Source organism: Crocuta crocuta, unplaced genomic scaffold (assembly GCF_008692635.1).
Source record: "Crocuta crocuta isolate KB4526 unplaced genomic scaffold, BGI_CrCroc_1.0 scaffold70, whole genome shotgun sequence".
Classification (NCBI taxonomy): domain Eukaryota; kingdom Metazoa; phylum Chordata; class Mammalia; order Carnivora; family Hyaenidae; genus Crocuta; species Crocuta crocuta.
In genome coordinates, this window is record NW_027528417.1 from 7,888,779 (window position 1) to 7,912,185 (window position 23,407).

The following is a 23,407-nucleotide window of genomic DNA, read 5'->3' on the forward strand; positions in this document are numbered from 1 at the left end:
GCCCAGAAAGGGTGAATAAACACCCTCATTTACGTAACTGTCATTACCAGAGAGGGGAAGCAAAAGCAAAGCTTTCTCAAGTGCTGCCTTCCGAAATATACTAACACCTTTATTTCTCATTTGATGGAGAAAAATAGGCTCTAAGTTCTAAATGCCTGGCTCACAGCCGGACTCTGTTCACTGCCTGTGGTCCCGTGGGGAAGCCTCTACCCCAGTAACCATGTCTTTCTCTCCCCCCACCCCACCCCCACCCCATACTCTCCACCTCCATGTCTTTTGTCCAAACGGAATTCTTTGCAATCAGTTGGGCATTTCATATTTTGGTGTGTGGTCAACCCTCCTTAGCCAAGCAGGGATGAACCTTGTCCCCGACTTTTTTTTTACAGCTGAAGGTCTTATACCATCTCATCTTTGGAGACCTCTTAGGACCGGAGTCCCATGATAGCAGTAGGGATCTCGTAGTTGCTCCTAAAGGGAAATCCTGTATAGCCGTTGCGCCTGGTGAGCAGCTGTGGGGCGACGGAGCAGTGGATGCCTTTCCAGTCTGCTCTCGGTGTGGGTGGAGCTGCCGGCACATGAGCCCAGTCACGTTTGCCGTGGCGCTTGCTGCTCTGGCCCCTGGTCACCACTGCCGCCTGGTCCCGTTAGCTGGACGGGCCCACATCGTACGTTGGGGCGGGGAGGGGCTGCGGGGGCTGGTCCCAGAGGCTGAGTCTTATCTGTTTGTTTGCTTATTTCCAAGGACCACAGAGCCAGGAAGAGGAGCCAGCCCCCTTCGAAAGAAAAAGGGACAGGAAACTGTTCAAGTGGGATGATGAGATGAGAAAAGCAGCAGGAAACAGCTCGGGAATTCGGGGAGGCTGCAGGCAAAGGAAATCAGTCTTGGGGACCGGGCAGCCCAGAGCGATAGACCAGAGGGGAAATCATCTGCAGACCTTCGGGATGCCTTCCTTCTTGGCCCTGAGCGGCCAGGTCTGCAGGGTGGGACGTGTCCGACATGCTTCCGAGGGACTGTCTCTGCCACTCCCACCCCTGGCTTCAGTGTACACACATGGGGGTCTGGAGTCAGGAGTGAATGTGTGTGTCCCCATCCCAGGCCCTCCCAGGTGCTCCGTGGCCACCTCTTCCCCGTGCACCTCTTCTTCCGCTGCCTCCCTGCCGCTGCAAGGTCAAGATTGCTCTCCTGGGCGCCCCGGAGCCCCAGATCACGCCACAGCGCCGCTCAGAGATTACTGTCCCCTGCTAGTGGCTCCATCACTCCACTTCACCCAGTCTTGCTCTGTCTGCAGCGTGGAGTCCTGGTCTGTGTGTGAGGGAGACAAAGCGTGGGAGAGGGGAAATGGGTGCGGGGTGGGGAGCGCAGAGGAGGTGTTCTCAGGGGTGCACACTCCCGTCACACAGCACGGAGGTGCAGACACAGGGCTTCCTGGGCAGAAGCCATGCTCCGGAAATCAGTTGGTGACTGTGGCTTGCTTTTCAATTTGCACCAAATCTTTACTACTCTGAGTGAAATTTGGGAAATCACCTTGAAATGTTTCCTTCGCAGGGAGGATGAAATTGAGTCCCCAGTCAGCAACCGCTTCCCTCTGGGTGTGCCAGACCAGTTCGTTTCTGCTTCTTGGGATTGGTTGTGAATTTGTAACCTCACGGCGCCCCTTCTGCGGTTTGCGTCTCGCCTCCGCCCCTGTACCCCAGCTCTCCAATGCGTGCCCCGCACACACACGCACACGCGGGTCTCTCCAACTCCCTGATTCTTTGGCCGGGATTCAGGTTCAGCTCAAATAGGATGTGACTGCAAACCCATCCTTGAACTTCCATATCCTTTTTCGGTCTGACCATGGAATTTAGTGGCGATAAGGGAGTTGTTGGAGTTGGTGAATTGGGTCAGAGAATTTGAGGGCTGGGAAAAACTCGAAGGCGCAATCCCTTCGTCAGTTCTCAAATCTCCTCTGTGGCGACCCCGGACAGGGACCCACTGGGACCCCGTACGGCAGGGAGCTATTGCTTCATCTTCGGACATGCTTTGTTTTCAGAAATACCTTTCTTACATCATCCAAAACCTGCTTTTATCTTGTTGATGCTTGTGCCAGCTCTTAACCTCAGTGAAGGAGCCTAGTTCCTTTCTTTCAGAAATGCAAAGGTGGCTTTCAGTCGGGGGGAACAGCCCAGTTTCCTCGTGTGCCCCCCACAGGAAATGCTTCTAGGCTGTGCACGATCCAGATGCCTGTTTTGGGGTGTGCCACTGTCCGTCCCCACTCCCCTTAATGTACGGGGCTCAGATTTGAACACAGTAGTGCTTCCGAGGTAGGCGTCGTGAGAGGGACAGGTGCAAACTGGAGTGCAGGGTGTAGGGCGATATTCTCCCCTCCACGTATGAGGCACTATACCTCTGTTGATGTGGCTACATGTCAGTTTGTAGCTGCATCCTGCTGGAGATGCTTGTGGTTACAGCAAATCCCTCCCACCTCCCCCGCCGCCACCATGTGGTGTTAGATCACATGATGAGACTTCCTGGGGCCAACAGGGAGGCTCCCTAAGCTGGTCTGGAAATGACCTGTGAGAGTGGGGGAGGGATACTGGCCTGGGGTTATGGTGATTAGGGGTGGGTTCAGGGTCAGGGGTTGTGCAGGCTGGGTCTCCGTGGCTTGAACTTCCTGCTGGCACCCAAGGGACGAGCACCCTGGCTTCCTCAGCAGCTTGCCCAGGTTTCAGGACAGAAGGAGAAGAGGGAGGCATGGTGCTTGAAAGCTGTCAGCAGTGAAATGGCAGCAGATGGGATCACGCTGCTGTTCTGTGTCTCTGCTGCATGACCCCGGCAAGCTGGTCAGTGAGCTTCTGCGTCTTCTAATGCATCCTCAGTGGAAACAGTTAACAGAACAACGCTGGAGAGGGAGTCCCGGATTCATTCATTTGACTTCATCTTGCCATTGAGGCCCTTCTTCAGATCCCGTTCCCAGGGCTGGGGATAAAAGGAGGGTGAAGGCCACCTGGCGAGCAGCACAGACAGAGAAACTACTGATGGGATTCCGTGTGTGCGTGGTAGAGTTATGTAAAATCTAGTGGAAGGGAGCGAGTAATTCTGCATGGACAGCCAGGGAAGTCTATGACGATGAGGAGTTCTGCAGAAGGACACCCCTTGCGGCCTGAGGAAGTGACAGAGCTTTCAGGAGTGGGACCCAGAGCTGGATGTGCTGACGTGAGGGGCCAAAGGGCCAGGTGGCCCCTGACATGCTGCAGAGGGACGTCAGCTGTGTCAGCAGGGCTGGGGGATTAGTTCCCACGCAGGGGTTTGGGAGTTCCCTCCCGCGGCTCCTGAGTGGCCGTGTCCTACGCCTCAAATCCCATTGCTGCAGACTCTGTGGGTACGTGTTCTCTGAGGTAGTGAGTGTTGCTATGGCAACAGTGACTTCTGCGTCTTCTTACTGAGTTATTATTCGCATTGTCAATTCCAACTGCAAACTTCTGCCTTTTGCCTGTTCAGAGTCCCTAGGTAAGCGTAAGGGAGTCTGTGCACGTAGGCTGTGGGTGACACAAGGTAATGTCATACTCCACTCCTGCAGCCTCTCCGACATTGGTGCATCTCCAAATGTGAGCAACTGGAGATGCCGAGGGAGCTGGACAGACATGATGAACTAATCGCATAACCCCACGGTGTCAGAGGTGGTCACGCTGATGGTTCACACACGTGGATTGTTGTGTTTGAGACTGAGTGGCAGAACTGGGATCCGTCTTCAAGACCTGCCTCTCCACATTTCATCCCAGTTATTCTCAGATGATGGGGGTGGAAGATCGAGCAGGTATCCGAATTACCTGGAGGGGATTTAAACATTCTGGGTAGCTCCCCTCTAACCAAAATTGTGAAATGCACCCCAGGGTGGGGCAATAGTGCCCTTTTTCCGTTATAGGTCATTACTGGAGTGTGATCCCATCGTTACAGTGATGTCCTATCTTCCAGGAGTGTGGGCAGATAAAAGATTCAGCATGCTCGCCTTATCAGTGCCTTGACTGAGCTACTACCTATGTACTGACAGCATCTGCATCAGTAAGGCTAGGCTGGACCGGGCTGTAGTAACAAACATGCCCTGAAATATCAGTGCTTTAATACCTATTTTCCACCCCCAAGCAAATTTCACTCTGGGTATAGGACGATTTAGGCTGGCTTCCTTTCAAGCAACAACCCAGGAGTTTAGGCCACTTGCTGCCTGTAGCTACACCACCTGGGACTCACGGCTCACAGGGGAAGAGGGGATGGGGCTGTGCGGTGGCTTCTTACTGTTACAGTCCAGAAGTTACACCCATCTCAGTCCATTACCCAGGAATGGGTTAGATGGCCACCTGACCACAAGGAGCCGGGAGAACCGGGCTCGGGTGAGTGCTAGCAGTGTTCTTACCTCCAAGTCTGCCCCACACCTTGTGTTTTAGAACATCTCTGTTAGGCCTGGTCCTAGAAGTCTCCATCTGAATGCACCGTAGGTACATCAAAGTCCACATGCATCACAAAACTAATTGTCTTCCTCTCCTAAGTTTGCCCTCTCCGTAGCTTGACAAATCATAGGTTGCCTGAGCCAGAAACAAAAAGCTCATCTTGGGCTCCCCTTCCTCCCCTGTTTGCCCTGGATCATCAGATAGGCCCACCAGTTCCCACACATATCTTGATGGCTGTGCTCTCTGTTCCCGTCCACAGGGCTGGTGGTCAGACCATGCACACTGCATGGCTGCCCTGCCTGTAAACATTTGGAATGCTGGCATTCTGTTGGTAAGTGGACACAGCTCCTACCACCTGGCACCACTGGCGTGGCCAGGCCTTGTGGCCGCCAAGCCATGAGACTTGGTTTATGCGACACTGACATGGGATGGTCCATGGTCTTCAATTAAAAAAGATGATGGGGGCACCTGGGTGATTCAGTTGGTTGAGTGTCTGACTCTTGATTTCAGCTCAGGTCATGATCCCAGCGCCGTGGGACTGAGCTCCGCTTCGGGCTCCGTGCTGAGCATGGAGCCTGCTTAAGATATTTTCCCTCTCTCTGTCTTTCTTTCCCTCCCTCCCTCTCCCTTGCTCCTTTCCACCACTCACACTCTTTCTCTAAAAAAAAAAAAAAAAAAAAACACAAAGATCATCAGAGAAGTGTCTGCATGTCCGCATGTCCTTGTGCCGTAGGCTTCTGTCCACCCAGCAGCTCAGTGACAAAACCCCTTGCAGAGCGAGGGAGCCAAAGGATGTGCCCAGTAGTGTTTCTGCTGACGCACGTTCTGTGGGCTCGTCACTTGTGAGAGTCATGTCAGGAGTGACATCTGGTGACTGTCCTCCAGGGAAAGAGGCAGGAGTAAATGCTTTGTAAATGCAAGCTCGCTTCATCCGGAGAGATTCCTTTATGATTCCCCGAAGCCCACATTTCACCCTGTTGCTTGACCACCGTGGTGGGGATGGCGGGAGGAAGGAACTTTGGGGAAATAGGAACTTACTGGCCCTTTGAAAATCAGAAAGGAAAATGAAAGAGCTTTGTACGATGCTTTTAGCCACTGAGAAAATAGGATTCAGTTAAGAAAAATTGGGGCGCCTGGGTGGCTTAGTCGGTTAAGCGTCCGACTTTCGCTTAGGTCATGATCTCGCGGTTCGTGGGTTCGAGCCCCGCATCGGGCTCTGTGCTGACTGCCAGCTCAGAGCCTGGAGCCTGTTTCAGTCTGTGACTCCCTCTCTCTCTGACCTTCCCCTGCTCACGCTGTCTCTCTCTCTCTCTCTCCTAGAAATAAATAAAAACATTAAAAAAAAAAAGAAAAATATAGTTTTGTGCCAGGTTTTTAGGCACATATTAGATGTACCCTGGGAAGTGTTTTTGTTTGTTCATTTGTTTTTGCCAAGTCAGAAAACTCACCGTCATTGGGCATCAGGCACTGCCAAGGTCAGCTGCCTCCCTGATGTATTTACTATGTTGGTGGTTGTAGGGTTAGAACCAGAAGGGGCCTAGCCCTTTGTTCCACAGATGAGGAAGTGGGGGTGGGGGAGTGAATTTGTCAGCACCTTGATTGTGGGCTTCCAGCCTCTTGAACTGTGAGAAAATCGCTGTCTCTTGTGGAAGGCAGCCAGTCTGTGGTATTCGGTTACGGTGGCCTGAGCTGATGGACACAAGGCCCGAGCGAATACCGAGTCCCCTCCTGGACTGCCTGCTTGCTGCCCCCGCAGCACTGCCCCGGCACCTCGGCACGCACCACGGGCTTCCTTGAGTGGCGGTGGCTTGTATTTAACCTCCGTCGCTAGTCTGTAAGTGCTTTGATGGCAGAGACCTTGCTTTGCTTCACCTAATCAGAGTCAGATATTATATATTTATGCAACTAATAATTGAATGAAAATTGAATGAATTAATCCCCAGCCCCACCTTCCCACCCTCCATCTTTATAGCCGGCTGCTCGGCTGCATAGAGTTACTTTGATGGCCACCTTTCTGCTGTCCCTGCTCTTGAGGATCATTTAGCCCACTTACTCTTGTGTACTAATGTGCGGCTGGGGCAGGGGTGGAGGAAGGGGCCCAGAGGGTTCTTTTTTACCATCATCATGCGCTGGTTGGTGCGGCTTTCCCAGCCCAGCTGGCGAGAGGAAAAGAACTGTTTTGGTGATGGCCCAAAGGAGAGCCGAGGCCAGGAATAGAACCGGACCCTAACGACAGGGAGACAGTGGGGAAGGAGAGCGGCCTATGTCCCTGTGCCTTCCTGGTATGGTTTTCCTTGAGGACCGGTGGCCACATCTTCTGTCGTCAGTCCTCAGCCTCCCAAAACTTTGGTGGCAGAGAGAAGCAGCTCCCTAGATGGGAGCTCTGTTGCGTCGCTCAGGTTGAACATCCTCATCACTAAGAGCACAGCCCCGAGAGCCAGGGTGCCCGAGGGGCACGTCACGTCAGATACCAGGTCCCCTGGTTGGGGACAGAGGTGGTGGGGCCGGGGGAGAGAGGTGCAGTGGGCAGCGCGAGGAGGTTGCCTAGTCAGCCCACCCTTCTGCCCTGCTAAAGTCCCTTGGCGGGTCTGGTGCCTGCCCACTGAGCGCTTCGACCTTGACTTTCACACCCCCCTCTCCTCTTTCACTTGGCTGGAGGCCAGCTCTGGCTTTGCACCAGCAGCTCCCTTTGCTCTCTCTTCCCCTGGGACTTGGCATTTCTCTTTGCCCATCGTTCACGTCTCAGCTCAAATGCTGACTGTTCAAAAGGTGTTCTCTGTCTCCCCGGCGTCACTTGCCTCTCACCGTATCCTGCGTCCCCTGCTCAGTTTGCTGCTTCTCCCCACAGTACTTCCCGCTGTGTGAACTCATCTTGTCCAGACTGTGAGTGACGTGAAAGCAGGGCCCTGGGCTGTCTTTCCCGATCTATCTGCAGTGCTTAGAACACCAGCCACATAGCAGGGGCTCATAACTATCTGTTAGATCATCAAAAGAACGCAAAGCTGTCCGTCACGAACAGGAAAGATGTCCTGTGTCTCAGAACCATGCAGTGTGTTGCTCGTTAGTGTGTGGTTCTGTGCCAGGCACCCTGGGGGCCCGGCCTGGTGCTGCCCTTGGACTTAGGAGAGAAAGCAGGGCTGCGCTCACACCGGCAGCTTCCGGAGACACGTCTACTCCTGAGTGGTTTGCTTCTAGCAACACTGACTTTTTTTTTTTTCCTTTTTCTATAGCACATCAAGCCTCTCATTAGATGGAGAAGGCAAATTTGGTGCAGGTCCAGATTTTCATTTTGGAAAGGCGGATCCATCTTTGACCAAAAAGTCACAGCTCTCCCTGAACTAGAAGTGTTTTTGGCAGTTGTGGTCTTTAGGAAGACCCTGAGGTATTAGAGACTATTTATGTCAAAGGAATGAAAGTTCCCAGGTGTCACAACTGTACTTAAGATATGAGTGGAGGGGAAAGTGTTTTTTAAAAAAAAAGCAGGTCTCATCCTGGCTTCCAAAGAAAAGGAATATTCCTTTTTCTTCTGGTATGTGTCTGTTGTTCCTATGACCACACAGTCATGCCCGGCTTTATAATTGAAACCACTTGGGGATCCCTTTTAAGCTTGTTCAACTCTTCTGTCACTGAACTCAGTACTTGGGTGTTTATCACTGACGACTAATAAGGTCACAGTCTTGGCTTTTATATGAATTGCACCGAAGCCGCTTCATCTCTTAATATTGGACCAGAATATTCATAAATAAATCTGCCCTGACCTAGCGTTCCGGTAGCCAGTCTACACTGCCATGTGGGAAACTATCTGCCTCACTAGAGGAGAGAACGGGGCAGCTCAAGGCCTCCCTGCTGAGCAGCGTAGGTTTGGAGAGCAGTTAAGACACCAAAACTCGGGACACTATCCTGACAAGAAAAGGTTAAAATATCATGTCTCCGTAGGAATGCTCAAGTTTTCCCTTCATACAGGCATGCAGGAAATTAAACCACAAGAAAGGCCGAGTCCAAATTTCTTAATCCACCCCAAACAATGAAATTTGAAATGTGGGTTTATGGTTGGAAAGTGGCTGGGTAAAAATAGTGCTGAATCACTCAACAAATCAGCCTCTTAGGCTCCCAGAGCTGCTAATGCTTGTGGGCTCAGAAGCAGATCCCAGGGCTTGGCCGGTCAGAACGCGCCTTCCTTTGGGAAGGCGGGGCTGCCAGAGCTCAGTCCCACTCCTGACACCTCTTGCCCATGTTCCTTGCTTTCTCTGTATTCAATTCCAGAAGTTTCTAGAGCAGGCTCACCACTGCCTTTTGGTGCTGTGACTCAGAGAGAAGCCCCTTGCCTGCTTTTGGGGTTGGGTTCAGGTGCCCTCTATGGTTTGGGACAGTGGCAGCTTTATTGCCTTCAGCCACCGTTTTCTGTGGTAAGGTTCTCACAGTCACTTACCTGACCAGAGGAGCTCCCATTCTGTGTTCCCTTCCTACCCCCTCAGGGTACCCCCTTTGATGCAGAAGGTTGACTGAACATCCCAGGTTGTGGTCCTATGTCTTTGTATATCTCTAAGGCTGGTCTTTCTTTTTTGGATTCCTCTGGCCTGGAGCTCTGAGAATGCAAATTGGCCCCTGAGAGAAAGACTCCTCATAGTAGACCTGAGGGTTTTTCTAAGCTGCTGAGATCTCCAAAGCCCCTGCCATTTGCCTTGGACTTTGAAGAGGTGTTTGGCAAGATGAGATGTGGAAAATGTAGCACAAGTACACTTAGATAAATGACAGGAAAGAAATCAGATGAGAGTAACTCCCGGCTGGTACTTTCCTTTTTCTTTAAAAAAAAAAAAAAAAAAATGCATTTGGAAATCCAGAAAGCTTCCTTGTGGTGAAGTAAGAGGGAGGCAGAAGTCTCTAGATGGACTTGATTATATGGTACAGATTATAAAAATGGGTAACTCTAGCCACCTTCAGAAGGAATCCTAAAAAAAAAACTTGAGGTCATGGCAAATGCCTTGAATCTGATATGTGTTGCCATATTTTCTATGAAGTAGTTAATTAATCCCTTAACAAATGTGTTTAATTTAAAAAATGTTTTTAATTTAAAAGCAATACATGTCCATTTGGAGAAGATGAAAAGTGTTTTTAAAAAGACACATTTTCTGGGGTGCCTGGGTTAGTTCAGGCAATGAAGACTCAGACTTTGGCTTAGGTCACAATCTTACAGTTCATGGGTTCGAGCCCTGCATCAGGCCCTGTGCTGACAGCTCAGAGCCTGGAGCCTGCTTCCCATTCTGTGTTCCCTCTCTCTCTGCCCTCCCCTGCTTGTGCTCACTCTCTCGCGCTCTCTCTCAAAAATAAACATTAAAAAAACTTAAAAAAATTTTTTTCTCAGTGTTTTATTTATTTCTGAGAGAGAGAGAGAGAGAGAGAAAGAGAGAATATGAGCAGGGAAGGGTCAGAGAGAGAGGGAGACACAGAATCTGAAGCAGCTCCAGGCTCTGAGCTGTCAGCACAGAGCCTGATGTAGGACTTGAATCCACAAACCGCGAGATCATGAGCTGAGCCGAAGACAGATGCTTAACTGACTGAGCCACCCAGGCGCCCCTAAAAAACTTTTTTAATGCACATTTTCTTCCAGTCTTATATGTATATACACATATAAAATACATAAATAATACTTAGTGTCTTGCTGATAATCATGTTATGCATTATAACGTTATGTGTCTTAGAATATTCGTTTCAGTGACGACAAGAGAACACATATGTATTGTAGAGATGTCAACTGCCATAAAGAAATGTAAATAATATGTGGGATGAGGGTCTGTGTGGCCGGTCTCCAAAGGTGACCCAATCAGCCACGCCTCCCAGCATTCACAGCTTAGTGCGGTTCCCTTCCTTGAACTTGGGCTGGCTCTGTGACTCGTTTTTGACAGAGGATACGGTGGAAGTACGTAGCATGACTTCTGAGGCTCAGTCCCTAGGAGCCGTGCACTCTCAGCCTGGATCTCTCGCAACACTTGTTCTTGGCAAGCTCCCCTTATGGACTCCCCCTGCCACGCCAGGTGAAGTCAAGACCCCAGGGAGAGCCCACTTGAACGCGCCCCGCTTGACAGCCCCAGTTGACAGCCCCGCTGAGCTCTTTGCCAAAAAGCATGATAAGGAATATGGGCGTCCAGCCGAGCCGAGCCTTTCGGCTGACTCTGCAGCCTCAGCTGCTATTTTACTGCCTCCGCAAGGGAGACCCCACGTGAGGACTGCCCAGCTAAGCGTAGCCGGCCCGCAGATCCATGAGTAATAAGCACACACTATTCAGAGACGCTAACTTTTTGGGTGGTTTGTGATCAGCGACAGATAAACTGGCATGGGGTGCGAGTGGATTTCGAGGCAAACCTGTTGAAGGGAGCGCGTGGAGGCATAAGAACTCAGACCCTAGAGCCACTTAGGCCTGACGTGCATTCTTGCCTTGTCACTCACCAGCTGTGTGACCTTGGGCAAGTTCTTTGGCTACTGTAACCCGGAGTTTTCCATATTTGTTCAACGTAAACTGGGAGATTTAAAAGTGATCTTGTGTGTGGCATACAGTAGGCACTACATAGTTGTTAGTGTCCAATGGTAATACTTCTCACCTTGAAGAATGCTCATGAGGAATATTGGAAGTGACAGCAGCAGCAGCAGAGAATATATCATGAAAATGCTACCATATTTGAAGTTTTTGAGGCCAGGAACAATGTCATTCATTTCCGAACCTCCCCCACACTGTCATAGCACTTGGCACACAGTAGGGACTTTATGGCTTGTTTGGCTTGGCATGGCTGAGGTCAACACAGGGAACCCTATCTCCTGCGCCTGATAAATGTGCTATTCTGAGCACAGCCGCTGGGTTATGAGCGAGGGAGAGAGGCCACCTCTGTTGAGAATCATGAGCGGCAGGGCCAGGGTGGGGGTCTTGGAGGACGTGTGTCCTAACCCGCTTGTCTTTACCGCCTGGGAGAACTGATGCCCACATGGGAGGTTGCTTGCCCAAGGCTGGACGTAGTGGCAGAGTCTGACCCATCAGGCCTCTACCCCAGCGCCCTGTCTACTCACACTTGCCTGAACTTCCTGAATTCACATTTCATTAAATAAGGAAGAGCCCATGCGTTGCTTGTTTGACAAAACGGAGGAAAGCCAGGGTGGGGTGGTGGCGCCTTCTGAAACTGTCTGCGGTACGCAGCCGTGCCCCACTCGTCTCTCTAGTCCCATACTTAGTTTTGGTGATGCACAAGGGTCGTCCAGCAAGGTGCTGCTGGAGGCTTCCCCAGAGGGTCATCGTCCATCCTCCCTGCCCGTCCCACCTCCCGCCGGGGGCTTGGAGGGTGGACCTGAAGTCACACCGCCAGCAACCCTGACACTCCCTCCTTGTCAGCAGGCAACCCTGGAGCCCTCCAGCCAGGGAAGAATCTGCTTGGCATGACCTGTTGTAAGTGGGGCTGCCAGAAGGTTCTTCTTTCCGGTAGAATGCCAGCTAATAAGCACAGAGGGAACATGAAGGCACTGGAAAGTCACCATTTGGCGATAATCGTTATAGTAATAATTTATTCAGGTGAGAAGAATCAATGGATGCTGTACCAGAGCAGGCAAAAATGTGTTCAGGAATAGGGTGCTTTCACAGTCTCGAAATGTTTCCCCACTTAATGCTGTTGTTACAAAGAACATGTGGTAACTTTAGGACTGAAGGTAACATCATCCGTAATGGGACAAATTGACACGCTATGCCCCCTGATGGGCTAGAGCAGCAAACACAGTGCATTGCTTCTGTGCTGTTCCAGACAGAGATGCGTAGCCTGAATCTCATCATGGGGAAACATTAGACAAATCACATTGAGGGAGGTTTTACTACACAGTTGGCCTGTACTCCTCAAATGGCCCCGGGTCCCGGAAGATGAGGAGAGACTGAGGAACCACTTCAGGCAGAAGAGATGTGACACCTATATGCCATTAAACCGGAAGTTGTGTTTTTGTTTTTGGACAATTGACAGATTTTGAATGGACTAGAGGTGAAGTGGTAGCGATGCGTTAATGTTAATTTCCCCGTCCCCATAGTTGTGCTATCGTGAAGTTTCTTAGGAAATACACACTGAAATATTTAGGCCTGATTTTTTTTTAAATTTCATCTGCAAATATGTCCGTTTGGCATTATATTTTATGTTCTTTCATGAAAAATTAAAACAAATGACTTAAATTTTAATTACAAAATAGAAACTGGTTAATCTAAATGAAATTAAGATTTAATTAAAACAGAAATGAATGAATTAGTGCTCAGGTACAATTTGGAAGACAGAATCTTTCTGATGATAGAGCCTGGGATGGGAACAGGTTAGGCAGGGGGTTTCTCTTGCTCCGTAGGACTGCAGGTTTGTGTGTTGTTTTTTTTGTTTTTTTATTTTTAAGTTTTTAAAAGTTTATTTATTTTGAGACAGAGAGAAAGAGAGAGAGAGAGAGGGAGAATGAATCCCAAGCAGGATCTACGTTGTCAGCATAGAGCCTGATGTGGGGCTCGAACTCATGGACCATGAGATCATGACCTGAGCCAAAATCAAGAGTCAGATGTTTAACCGACTGAGCCACCCAGGCAGCCCCAGATTTGCGTTTTCAGTGGAACTTAGAGTGGAGTCTTGTGACTTCCTCATGTTCTTGGGTAATTCTTAGCAGACTTGGGCTCCTGAGAGGCTCCCCTTAACCTTGGTAAACAGGGGCGAAAGCACTGAAACAGACTGCATTGGTGGGAGAGCCTGTAAGATCAGGACAGTAAACCCCACATGTAAAGATTAAATGAGGTAAAATACATAAATATACTTAGCACAGTATGTGGCATTTTGGAACCTCATTTTATAGGTGATGATAGATACCATTTTTTAAAATGTAGCTTAGGAGTCAATAAAATAACATGACATTTTGGCAAGAGGCCTGGCTCAGAAGAGAGACCTGCAAAGCTGTTTGGCCACGGCCAAGTCAGTTCGTAAACTGTCACAGGCTCACAGGTGTTGCTTCCCCAAAAGATTAAAACCATGTTTTTTTCTCCTGCTGCAGAGAGTAAGGGAATGGGTCCTTCTTCACATATAAATCTCAGAAAGGTATTTCTGGGCCCCTAATGTGGAGCAACTGGTTTTCCTCTTTGCCTGTTGCCACGATGTGGATTTCTGGGCGCAGGGAACGATGTGGGGCCGCCCCGTGGTCCCGAGAACTTGGCCGTGAGCCCACGGGCGGGCTGCTTCTCCGAGAGGGGCACGTGGCCGCTCCCTGCTGATTGCGCCTGCCCCTCATGGTGGCAGGTCCTCCTGCTGTTCGGCTCCAGCGGGGGCGTGGGGGACCTGGGTAGTGGTAGGCTGCGGGACCCCCACGGAGAGAAGGCTGCGTCCACTGGGTGAACTCAGGAAGTTCAGGCCCAGGAAGGAGTAATGGATCCATCGTTCATACCAGGAGGAACCTCCAAAATACAGAAACCTCTTCACTGGTGACGTGAAAGCCACGGCCACAGTGCTGGGGCGTTGACGGCAGACGGTCTGTGCTTGCATGAGTGTCACACCAGGGCCCTCGGTCAGCGTCCTGGCCGGGCACACACCCAGGCAGTGTGCTCTCAGTGCCACCAGGAACGGGGTGAGGGGGTGGCAGCCATCCCCCTGTGGTGCCTCCCAAGTGGTGCTCACAGACCTCCCGTGGCGTCATGGAGACCGTCTGAGGCGTCTGCCCCGCTGTCCAGGGTCTGGCTGTGTCTGCCGTGGTTCACCTCACTCGTGCCTACGTCTGGAGCTGGTCGGACTGAAGCGGGAGGCCGGGGATGGAGGAGCCTGTGCGGCCGGGCCCTCCCTCTGCGGTGGCCGGCGAGGAGCAGGCAGGGCCGAGCGGAGGTCTGCGGGGTGAGCGGCCGGTGTCCCCCCTGCAGCCGGAGGGCTTCGTGAGCCAGCAGGAGGGGTGTGCACGTGGGTCAGACGACACGGGCCCGGCTGCTGCTTTGCTGTTGTTGACCGTGCGACCTTAGCAAAACCGAATCCTTCGGGCTTCTATTTCTTCACCTGTTGAGTGAGTGGAGTTACTCTGTGCCGGCGGTGGAAGTGCTGCCAGTTGCTGCTTTGTGTCCATTCTCTTCGTTTTCATTTATTTATTTTTATTTTTTTAATATTTATTTGTTAGAGCACGAGTGGGGGAGGGGCAGAGAGAGAAGGAGACACAGAGCCCGATGCAGGGCTCGAATCCACGAACCACGAGATCATGACCTGAGCTGATGTCGGACGCTTAACAGACCAAACCACTGAGGTGCCCCTTCGTTTTCATTTATAAGCAATTCCCACTTATTTGGGGACAGCATTATGCCCTGTAAAATAATTTCATAGCTTCCCTTGCAGCTAGATGTGGTTAAATTAGAGATTCCCAGGAAAGTTGTTTTAAGGGTCTGCCTCATTGCTGGGGCGAGGAGAGAGGACCTTTCCCTTTCTTCCCCCTTGTTGGCTGGAATGCAGCCCAGTTGATTGGAAGTAGCTGTCTCGTACCCTGCAGTGACCTTGAGAATGGAAACCAGGCCTGGGATAATAGAATGGAAAGGTGGAAGGAGCCAGGACCTTTGACAGCTTCATGAAGTGGCCCTACCACCCCGGGATGACTTAGCTTTAGTCTTCTGTGTGTTCAGACCACTGTTACTTTACATCTTCTGTTCTATACAGCCGGACCCAACCCACACGGGTGCCCCGCCTCCCAGGGTTGTTATAAGGTTTAAATGAGCTAAAGCATAGTAAAGCGTTTTGTGAGTTGCGAAAGCACTTTGCACATTGCTGTGTGCTGTGAAAATATAATGAATCCTTCCTGTTATTGCCATTGTCATTTGCAAAAACCTAAGGGGCAGGCTGCAGTGGATAGACCCGGACAAGCTGGCTGGGCCAGGGGCACCAGTGTGTGTCAGAGTGGGGCATGGCGATGGGCGCCGGAGGCGGTGGAATACAACATTTGTCAGTTTCCCTTTGGGAGAGTGCACGCAGGGGAGGGGCAGAGAGAGCAGAGGATCGGAAGCGGGCTGTGCCCTGGCAGGCTGACAGAAGTGAGTCCAATGCGGGACTCAAACTCACGAACTCTGGGATCACGACCTGAGCTGAAGTCAGACCCTTAGTTGACTGAACCACCCAGACGCCCCCCGGGTTTCCTAATTTTACACTGAATCCATAGGTGTGGCCTGGGCTCAAATGCCAAGAAAGAGGGAGAGAGTGGTCAGGGGAGGTAGAGTGAGGGCAGATGAGATCAGAAACAGGGACTCCCACAATTCCAACGAAGAACCTCAGAGTGAGCAGTCTGGAAAGTCGAGCTGTGGGTGTTCAGGTAGACTGGTGATCACCGTATCACTATTTTCAGAAAACACCTGTGACTTCTGCCCAAAGAGGCCTGTTTTCTCCAGCTGCCGTCCCCAGGGCTCTATGAAAAAAAGGCTGCTTTAAGAGCAGAGACCTGGCATCAGTGTCTGTGTTGGTGAACAAAGTCAGAATGTGATCCTGCCCCACACAGGAAGCAAGGCTTAAGCTTTTGCAGATAAAAAATAAAGTCTCTGGCAGACCCCAGGGAGCTAGAAGCCATGGAAAGGCCAGCAGGGGCCACAGACACCCATGCCATAGAAATGAAGGAAAGGCGGATGTCCTGCTTTCCAAATCCAACGTTCGGTTTCCTCTGTAGATTAAAATTCATAAAGAGGTACATGAGCTATCATTTCATATTGGCAATAGAAGTGAGAGGAAAATTGAGACCAGGTGTTATATGTGTTGTCGTATATTACATATGTCCCTAAAGTTTTTCCACCAAGTTGGAAATAAATTCTATCCCATCCTAAAGGATATGATTTATATACCTAGTCACCGAAGGCACTAGGGGTGAGGGAGGAGGCTCATGTTACACTGTTGCTAAAGCAAAAAATCTGTGCCTTTTCATAATAATTTGTTTTGTCCACAAAACAGGAGCCGATAGTTACAAAAAATGTGAGAGCCGAACCATAGTTCACGCTCACTTTTCCATGCTTAATTTTGAGAGGAGGTGAGCAGGGCTGGGAGAAAATTTGTTGTAGAGCTAATGCATGAAACTGACTGTGGTCATTAATTTCAACCTCTTGGCCCCCAAACCTCTTTACCAGAGCTGCTAACAGGTTGTATAAATCACTCACAGGAGCTCCGCTTCCTCCCTTCCCTCCTCCCTCAGAGGTGGGGGCGGGCTGCTGATATGGAAAACAGAGATCCGCCTGGGGAGAGTCAGGGACTTTCTGGCCCAGCAGTGCCTGCAGAGCCTAGTCTGTTGTGTCCCGCCCCCGACCCCCACCCCTACTCCCTGGAGATGGGGTCAGGGGGTGGAGGATAGACCAGCACTGGAGTGAAGAGCAAGTATGGGCTCGAGAGCCCGCATCCCATTGTGAGTTTTGACTCTGCTACTTTCCAGCCGTGTGATCTCGATTACCATACTTCTTCGTTTCCTCATTTGTCGAGGAGAAATAATAATACCAATCTCAGAGCATTTGGATGATTCAATGAGTATAATAGAGTTTCTACATGTTCGCTATCGTCGTTGAAAACTTCCTTGCATCTTTTGTGACGTGAACCTCTTTTTTTCCCCCTGAAATGTCTCCATTGGCCTCTGCTCGGTGAAAGGGAACTCCAGGAGTGTTCGAGCCTACTGCGGGTGGTCGGTGTCTGCAGGGAGGTGGTCGTGGGAAGTGGGAAGCCCTTCTCCACCCACAGGAGTCCCAGCGGCTGCACGGGGGCCATCTGGAGCCGTCTGATGTTTCCACCCTTGATGTGGCAGCATTTCGTGTGTTTAACAACAGCGAGATTTTAAAAGGGACCCGGGGATGTCTGAAGGCGTTTCTCAGAAACCTGTGTGTGATGGATCAAACGCACCCTCGAGGGAGGGTGTCTGTGATCTCAGCTCTGACGCCTCCTCACTAGGTTGCCCTAGACAAGTCGCCCAAACTCTCTCAGCCCCGGGTTTCGCATTTGAACACAGGAGGGACTAAGGGCCACCTGGCAGAGTGGAGTGGGGGCTCATGAGCTGGCATAGTGAGTGCAAGGCTCCCGTCACGGCCTGGCACCCGGATGCCATCTCTCTGCTCTTCAGGAGGGAGGGACCGTTGGATCAGGCGGGAGGAGCCCCAGGACTCGGTACCCAAGACCTTGGCCCCTTGGCGTGTTCCACCTTCCTCGGTGGCAGCTGTCCCCGTAGTTAGCCTGCTGTCCTGCAGCGAGGCCTTNGGCTGGGAAGAGACCCAAGTTCTCTGTTGGATATGAGAGTCACCACAGTCAGGTTCCACGGCAGACGCCCTCAGGGGCACAGCTGGGGTCTGTCATCACAGCCCAAGACCCCGCAGCACAAACAGCCAGTCTGGCGTGGCTGGCATGGCCCATTGGGCCTGGGCCTGGGCCGTGGGCCTCTTACCGTTAGAGGAGGTCCCCCCCCCCTCCAGTGGCCCTTAGGCTCCTGCGGGCCAGAGGAGCGGCCGAGCAGCAAGTACGAAGCACCAGAGGAGGATAAAACAGGTGGCAAATTGCTGCGCTATTTCCAACCAGACGGCGAGAAATCCAGCTTTCTCTCCAAGCAGCCGCTTCCAGATTCTCCGCCTCCTGACGCCTCACAGACCCGGGTTGTCCCCTGCTCCTGGAACCCTCTCCTGGCTACTGGAAAGCTAGGGCTGGTGTTCGGAGCTGAAAGCCCTCTGGTGTGTCATCGGTATTTATCTCTGGAAAGCCTGGAAGCTCTTGCAAGACAGAAAGAGCAAGGAGGCCCTTGCATGGTTAATCGGCCCCTCAGAGAAGGCCCATTTGTTGTCCAGTACAGTACGCCCAGGAGCTACCCACGCATGTCTGTCTGATAATTTCCTCATCTGTTTTGTCACGTGCTGTTCTGTGTGTAACATGCCTCTACCAGGAATTACTTCTGGGGCTAGGAGAAGGGCGGGGAGCGGAGAGGAGGCTTCTTTTCCCCTTTTGTTTGTTTTGGGGTATCATTAATTACTCACTCTGGGTTGTAATTCCATCCGTGGTCAGATGACACGCCTTGTGACTGGTTTAATTGGAGGCTGATGATGAGCTGTCTTAAGCCTTTCCGCAGGGGAATGTTGACTTGGGAAGCGCCCAGCTGGTTCTGAGGCCACTCATGTTGTCTTCTGCCGTGCGCTGGAGCAGAGGAACGGACCCGCTGGCCCAGCCAGGCTGTGCTCGTGGCCTCAGGCACCAGCATCCGGGCTGGGCCTCCCCTGAGCCCTGAGAACAGTCACCTGGACAGTCAGGAACTTCCTCCGTGCTCTCCAGGGCCAGGGTCATCCTGGGGGTAATGGTCTAGGTCTTGAAAGCTGCAGCTTTAGCCAGCACCGTTAGTCTTGTCTTTCCTTTCCTAACTCATTGAAAACAAGTGGCACCATTTTGTTAGCCTGAAATTGGAGCAAGAGAGAGTGAGATGAGCGGATGTGGCCCCTGGTGAAGATGATACTAGCACTTTACCCCCTTGAAGTTCAAGTGGAAAAAGGTCTCAGGCCAAAAACCCCACCTAGATCCTTAGCATCTTTTCCCACTTTGAGTTGACATACACCAGTGGCTCCCGTCTTATGGTCAGGCATTTATCAGTCCTGTGGTTGGGGTTTCAGCCAGGACCCCTGAACCACCTTCTGTACCCAGGCTGCCGCAGTCCTTCTGTTTCCTGAAATGGCCCAGGTCAGCCTGTCTCATCTCTTGCCAAACTACCATCCCCCATGGGAAACCAGTGTTCAAAGCCCTGAATGCTGATCCGTGAGGGGACTCTGCTGGGAGTTCCTCTGTGTTGTGTCACCTACTGAGGGGCCTGGCCAGCCCGCATCAGCCCTGGTGCTCATCCAAGGACGGTGGTCCTCAGATCCCCGAGGCCACACCGGGCTTTTCCTAACACATGGGCAAGCTTCCTTCTACCTGAGAAAATGATACACTTCAGTTCTCGTTGTTGTGATCAAACTTATGCATGACAAGATTTGTAAGTTGGAGGGGCTGGTTGGACGGCCCGTCTTCCAAGTAATTGGATGTCGAAGCAAGCGTGTTTCTAGGAGTGAACACGTCGAGCTAGAGCAGAAGATGTCTGGGTGGTGGACCAGCGGAGATGGGGAACAGTGTTTCCCTCCGGGCTGTTGTAGTTCTCACTAGGCACTGAGCTTGTGTCTCCGTGGGCGGCTCCTGGTTGTTACGTCAGGCTCCTGCCTCCCTTTGAAGATAGTACAACTCAAGGTGTGTTCTTACAGAAGTGTAAAGATTTGTTTGCTCTGTTTATTTTCTGACATCCCTGCCCGATGTTAATGTGAGAATATGGAGAGCAATTTCCCGAAAACTGGCTCGAAAGTATGTGGATCATGGCGGTCTCATCTTTCTTTAGCTACTACTATTCATCTTCCGGTTTACATTTTCATGATATGATATGCAGATCCTCCACAAGCTACTTGTATTGGGAGTACAGCCCTTTGGGCCATATTATTTTGGCCACACTATTTTCTGCTCTTGATTTTATGGCCCATATTGGGAGTGGGTAGAGGGAGGGCGGCACTAATTGACATGAGAGCATTAACTAGGCAATCAGAAGACCTGAGTTCTGGGATCAGCTTTGCCACTTAGCTCAACTGTGTGACCCCTGACAAGTCCCATGTTATCCTTGATCCTCACTTTCTTGTCTGTATAATGGATAGATTGGTTCTTCTTTCAGATCGTTTGTTTGTTTCACCATTGTCTCACGGGATTCTAACATGGCAGACATTCACTCAGCCTGGATGCTGGCCTTTGTTTTGAGTTTTGTAGATGTCTAGCCCTTTTTCTGAGTCGTTCTTCCCCATGCTTTATAGATTTCATCTCCTTTTTGTTTTGGAGTCGATTATCTCACCCATCTATTACTTAAATCTCAGTGGTTGTAAGTGCTGTCATTACAGCTGTCCTCCAGCCAGCACCCCCTCTGGGCCATCACCACTGCTGTCACTGCCATGTATCCATCTTATTTCATCCTCAGAAGAGCCTTTCAGCGCTGTGGACACCACCTCCCCCGCCCCAGCCATGTAGTTTCCACAGGGAGAGGACTACATCAAGGATCAGGGGCCAGAGGAGCAGCACACTTTACAGGACTCTTACCCCAGTCCATTCCAGCCTTCCTAGTAAGCACCTTCCTCTTTCCAGCAGTGACATTTACAACTTGGCATCTTATTTCATAATTACATAAAAGGATCGCCGTCTGGCGAGAGGCCCGCATGACATTGCAGGTTGCACCGAGGGCTGTTGGCCCTCAGAACAGAAGGGAGTGTCCTTCTGCCTCAGCCTGAAGAGTAGTCACTGGGTCAGTCCTTTAAACATCAGTGTGAAGAAGTCCGTTCATGTGCACCTGCTGCCTCTTCCCTTCCTAACCGGTTAACCTCATTTGGTGAAGTCCCTCTTGGAAGAAGTATTAGCATAGCAACTTTTAGTAAAATAAGGTACGTCATAAATGAGGAGTTCTAAGACCATAAAAGCATCTCAAATTCCTGTGTCTCAGGGCTGCACCTGGCCTTTTCCAGGTTTACTCCCAGCCGGTCCCTAGAGGGCAGGAAAAGTGCCTAGATTTATTGATGGGCTTCTTATGACAAGGCTAGGGCTCTGCCCAAATGAAAGAGCTGGATCTCTTCAGAAGACATCTGATGCCCCCAAGCACTGCTCTCCCAGCACAGTCCCACCTTCAAGGAGCACTCACTCTGGCAAAAGTGGTGAAGCAGGTACCCAGGTGGCAGCGCCCGTGACCTTGACCAGAGCCTGTCCAGGCAGGGGAGGGAAGGAGGCATTCGGGCTGCACCTTGCATAACAGGTTGGATTTAGATGACCTTGGAAGACCAAAGGGAACCCCTAGCACATGGTAGGCTCTCAAGGAAGACTGGCTAACTGAATGGCCTCTCCACCATTGGGAGTTTCTTTAATTATAGCAAAACTCTTCGCATGCAGAGGACTTCCCTTACATTCCACATTTGGGCAGCTTGTTGCCCTGCTTCTTGTCTGTCAAGGTCTTTGGCACTTCTCTGTGCCCCTGTGTGGTGGCAGGGGGTACCAGTCTGCCCCCTGGAGCCTCACTCTGATCAGAGGGGAGTCATGGTCAACGGGAAAGAGCATGCTGGGCTTCCCTGCACAGCTGACCAAGGGTCAGACCCCAGCTCCAGCATGTGTTTGTTGTGGGACCTCAGGCTGCTGTTTTTAACTCTCCTACGCCTGTTTCTTCATCTGAACATAGGAACAAGTCAACGTGTTGGGTGGTTATGAGGAGTAAGCTAGTGCCTGTGCAATATTGGGTACTTAAAACCACTCACAGAAAGGGTGGGTGCTTGCATGTGGCTGCCATTGGTGTCGTTGGAAGTATCCCCCGGGGACGCGAGCATGATGTTTCCCCTTCTTGCATGGCCCTGCCGATACCACAGGAGTTCCACCACACGTCCTGGAGGCCTCCCCATCTCTTGGCCACACGCCTGGTTCCCCTCTACCCCCTCCCGCAGCAGAAGCTGTCATGATGTGGTTTCTCTCCTTCGGATGATGGTGCCCTCCTGCCCCTGTCTCATCAAGTGTGTGTGAGAGCCACCTGAGACCCTGGATGTAGGAGCTTGGGGCACAGGAAGTGGAAAGGAAGGGAGGGAGGAGGAATAAAAATGGCTGGAGGGGGTGTGTGTGCACCGCCCACCCCCCCCATGACTCCTTGATGACTACAATTCTCACTCCTAGATAGACATTGTCTCCTGGGACACAGTGCCCTTTCCTAAGGTCGCCGTCAATCAGGTTCTTTCTCTTTGTTCCCCAGGGCCACCTCTGAAAGCAACAGGTGCCGTGAGGTTCTGCCCCAAGGTCTGTCTGTCTTCTCCACTCCTAGTTTAGGGCAGCTTTCTGGGGGACGGCACAGTTACCACAGGGGCCTCCCGACCCCAGACCCCCGAGTCCTCACCTTTCCTGGTTTCTCTGTTGTTGTTATCGTTTTTGTTGTTTTTAGTGCAGAGGGGAGAGCAGCAGTTTTACTCATTTGCGTGTGGGGGTGGGCAGCGTGAAGCCAGGCAGGCAGCGGTGTTCCCTGGCTGAGCAAGCCCATTTTCCTGACCCCCTTCCTGCCCACCTTCCCCCAGGGCCAGAGAGGCGTGGCTTCGGTGCCCCCTTATTTCCTCTGGCCTGGGCAACTAGGTTCTCACCTAGTGTCACTTATTTTTTTCAGAACACTCATGTCAGACATCAAATGATGTGTTAGGGTGTTTTGTTTTGTTTTGTTTTCCTGCGCCACAAAGGAAAATAGAACAAGAACAAATGAATCAGTTTTTCTGGAATCGTAAGCTGTGATTTCTTCATAAACGAACTTTGAGAATGGCTATTGAATTCCACAAACATTCCTGAGTGTTTCCTGACCACCAAGGCCCACACTCTGAAGGGGTGGAGGCCGAGATGCCAAAGATAGGATCCCTGTCTTCAGAGGGCTTCCTTGGGAAGCCGTCATGTCCTGGAGGGGGAGGGCTTCATGTTCCGGATGTGTTGGCGTGCCCATGCATGCCCATAGTTCACAGCCCAGCCCACGTCTCCCTCCTCCACGAAGCCTCCCTTGACTGTGTCAGGCATCGGTGAGTTCCCTGCTCTCCAGACCCTGGATCCCTGAAGTCCTCTGCAGCCTGAATACGATGTTTCCCATCTGTCACCTCCTCTTCCCGGCACCACAGCCTCCTGAAGCCCATTGTGTCACCCCCACATTGGTTAGCAGATGAGACAGCTAGGATTTAAAGCAGTCATTTTCCCAGGGTCACAGAGTTAATCAGCAGCAAAGCTGGAACTTGCACTCCCTGTCCTGATCCCCACCTCTGGCCTCTTGCTCAGCACAGAGCAAGCGCCCAGTCTCTGGAGCCCCTGCAGCCCGTCCCGTTTCACGTCCGCACCAGCTCCTCCCTGCAGGGTTCAGTCCGCCGCTAGCACTCCCGGGGTGGGGGGCAGCTGTGTTGGGCCCCCTGCTGGCAGGAGCTGAGTCAGGCTTG

General features: G+C 51.5%; 1 protein-coding gene across 9 annotated transcripts in view; it reads left to right on the forward strand.

The window, feature by feature from the left end:
* The window catches only part of XXYLT1 (xyloside xylosyltransferase 1), a 159,069-nt gene that overhangs the window by 66,860 nt on the left and 68,802 nt on the right, over positions 1-23,407 (forward strand). The window lies entirely within an intron of this gene.